Below are 3,960 nucleotides of genomic sequence, written 5' to 3' on the forward strand. Positions count from 1 at the left end.
TGTAACGGAAATGGCCTGGGGTACTCACGTTTGGAATGGGGGACGAAATTCATGGTGTTTCAGTAAATGGGAGCCCCATTTGGGCCCCATTTACTGTCAAATATGACACTGACAAGCGGGAAGTTTCGCACCTGTTCTGGAGATTTCTAGAACTATCTGGAATACCTGGAGAAAAGTATATAAGCGACCACGAGAACCAGACAGGGGGAGTGAAAGTGACAGCAGCGTCCGAGTGCGGAAGAAGTTAAACTCCGGGAGTCGGAAACGCGTGTTTTCCGTGTGTTATTGTTATCGTTTGTGAAGTTGACGTTAATTTAGAAGTTAGTTTGTTCCTGTTCCGTAGTTAAAGTTGTACCGAGTGGAATAAAAGTTGTAAGTTGAAGAAAGAATTAGATACTCGGCCATCCACGGTACAATATGCATGATCATATTCGATTTGTGCAAATATCTTTATAATCTTTATATGCAGTTTGTATACTTTAATAAAAGATATTATTCATATTCTACAGGTAAACATATAACCTATGATATTTACAAGCAATGAAAATAACAATTTACCCTCCAGCAACTGAAATAGAATTACGTTTCTGTATTTTGGGGTTCGATGTGATTACCTTTTGTGCCGTGTTACTATATATTAATGTGTCGACAAAGGCTCGGCACTTCTTTAAAATAGCCCATGAAATCGTGTAAAAAATCAATCCTGAAAAAGGCCACTATCCATTGCGGCTAAATGCCGAAAATGATATGAGTTACATGATACGATTTTTCTTCTAGGAAAAATCATATTAACGGTGAAAACCGTTATTAAGCGTTGAGAAAATCAACCAATAGGGTATCACTAAATTACTGGTAATTTTACTATATAAACGATACTATATGTAATTTGCGTTAAATTCTGGTGTAGTTTCCAACATACTCTGTGACCTGTGTGGCCATGTGCGTTTAATTTTTAGAGATAGAAAGAAAACTGGGCAAATAAGGGAAATATTCAAGGCAACATAAAAGACAATGGGAGCAGGAAACTCTATATCGAGGTGAGACTAATACCAAGATTATTAATTTTAAATATAAACTGCCGTCGTTCGTGGTGAAAAACAAATATAATTTTGAAAAGAAACTTTTCAATAAAATAATTTCGAGTCTTCCGTGTATACTTTATCGACTTCCATAGTCAAACACATACATTTTTCATTCTCCCTTAATGATTTTTAGGTATGTATGGAGTAAAGGTGGACGACCTTATATAAAGCGTTAAAAATCGTCTTAACACCTAGTATACAGGGTGACTAAAAATTGGTGTCATTCCTCTGGTGTTGTCTGGCACTGTTATAGGAGTACAGAGAAACTAGTAAAATAAATTAATCGTCATGGCCAAGGGCTCTGTTCTAACGTCCAATGAGAGCTTTCTAAAATTCTTAGAAGGCGGAGGCCGACCTTAAACCAAACTACACCCAAGCGGGAGGTGGAAACATGTCAATAAATACGGGAAAATCTCATTCGATCGTCAGCTCTTAACCGATGAACATCGAGCAACCCAACCGCAAGCACAGTACAGACAACACGGGTCACAGTACATATTCATCCCGTACGTCAGCATCAGAAACTGAACACACTCAGATCGCAGAAAGACAGTCAGAATACTTGGCAATACAATCATTAGAGTTTCAATTGTACCATCTTCGGTAAGCTTTTTGTGAAAGTGCCGATAAAGTGATCACTGAACACTGAAAGTGAAAAGTGCACGAAGGCCGGAGATGTCCGAGCCACCCAGGCCTCCGGTAAGCGCCTTTGCCCCAAAATCTGACATACTGTATTACATAAAAGCTTCCCAAACTCCACCCGGGCCCTGAACTCACTCTGCAAGGAAAACCAAACCCTGAAGAATAATCTCTCCAACGTCAGAACCCAGAATAAAAAGCTCAGCGACAAGCTGGACGAACTCCTCAACCATTTCAAAATCGATAAGTCCCAATGTCACCTGGAAAGTCCAGAAATTCTCCAACCTGTCCCTCAAGAACCTCCCAAATCCAATCCTGAACCAGAACCCGAACATAAGGAAATTGATTTCAATTTTCATCCTTTGAAACAAACTTTCCTCCCTCTAAAACCAATCGCAACGCCTTGGAACCTGCCCAAAGCAACCAGCAAAAGGCCCCAAAATCACCTAAGGACTGAATAGTCCAAAACCCAAACCAATTATACACACTAAAGCAGTTTAAGTGCAAAAAAATGCGGATTGTCCATAAATTTGCAGAAAAATGTATTACAAACTTTTGAAAATCATGTTCAAACGGCCGGGTTTTAACATTGCAAATGAGATTGCCCATTGTCGTGTACTGTTAAATATTGTTTTAAGAACTAACAATCCATGATTCGACACACAAAATTGTGCCTAAAATCCACTACAATAAAGTTTTTGAAAAACTGTTGAACCTATTTTAAATCGCCTGATTGATTGCGGACGCAAATTCGTATCAAAAAAAGATTAAACTAAATTAAATCGTATCGATAGAATCCCGGTACCGATTCCCTATGTCTTATTCTCTGTCTGTAGTCCAGATGCTGCCCAGATGATGTCCATTTGCATTGTATTGCACGATTCAAAATTCCGATCTCCTAAACTATTACTACCTACTTGTTTAGTGATTTTCATCGGAGACAATTATTAAACCAGGTGTTGAGCGGATATTCTCTAAAGAAGGCAGGGTCAATTTATGCAGAACGCTCAAGATTAAGTGCAAATCAAGTGTCACAACTATTAATAATAACATTTAATGCAATAATACGTTCTATTATTTGTTATTTGTAACAACAAATAATCAATATTTAGATATCTATTTTGTAAGCAATTATATTTAACATAAAATGATAAAAATCATTACTATTTTGTAATAATATATAATAAATATGTTTTGAATTTAATGAACAAATATTTGAGTTTACCTCGAGTATTTCAGAAAGCATGGGTTCCGCCTTCTTATTTTCTATCACGCAACGCATTCTTGATGTTAAGACGATACGAATTTCTCTTCAGCTTAAAGTTGCAAAATATGTAAAACGAATTTATTAGGGCTTATTTTCAATTCTCTATATTATTTCTATGATTAATGGTGTTTACCACGCATCAAAATTAATTTTTTTCCCTTTATAGATCCTTTGATTCCTTTATAATTAAACTTTCTCAATTTAGTTTAATTGCAAAATACCTAGGCATTTTGCAGATTGCCGGATTTTGTCCATTGCCTTCTGAGAACTAGTGGTGGGCAAGTCAGGTCACTTTAAAGACAGATCGGAGACCAACAGGTCAACGGATCAGTACCACAACCAGAGAAACAGAACAATAGGGCTCCATTGCGAATCGATGGGTAAATCAACGAAATGCTTTATTTACGTCTTGACAACAAACTTAAAAAAAAACAGGTTTCTTTTTAACAAAATTTAAACCACTATTATGCCAATTCTCATTGGCAAAGTATTTTACTGCTCGGCCAACGAGTTACAAATGCCAAACAAGATGGCAGCACTTGTATTATTCATTGAGTAAGCTTCGAAGCCATGGGAATAGTAGTGTTAGAGCCTTCTATGATCCACCACTCATTTTTTTACCTGGGTCGGCACACCGACACCATTTTGTGCTGTCATAGATGTCAGTTGAACGATCCACATCAAATTACTCCGTTGTCACTGTTTATTTGATTGGAACGGGCGTATTGGGTACGACTTGTTCGTCACTCCAGAGTGTTTTCCCTCGAAAACGAAAAACCTCGGTTTTTCAAAAATACCAAGAGAGAAATTCGAGCACGCGGCTCCATCAGAGCCAGGTCCCCCCTTTTATAGGGCTCCGGAAAGCCCAATGTTAAGTGCGATGAGTGCACAGAAAGATCCGGCTACGACCGGCCCACAAAAAAGCCAGGTAAGTGCCTCTGGCAAATTCCCCAAAGCGACCCCTTACTCTTA

This window comes from Dendroctonus ponderosae, unplaced genomic scaffold (assembly GCF_020466585.1).
Source record: "Dendroctonus ponderosae isolate FM_Combo_2020 unplaced genomic scaffold, Dpon_F_20191213v2 Dpon_F_20191213_1, whole genome shotgun sequence".
Classification (NCBI taxonomy): domain Eukaryota; kingdom Metazoa; phylum Arthropoda; class Insecta; order Coleoptera; family Curculionidae; genus Dendroctonus; species Dendroctonus ponderosae.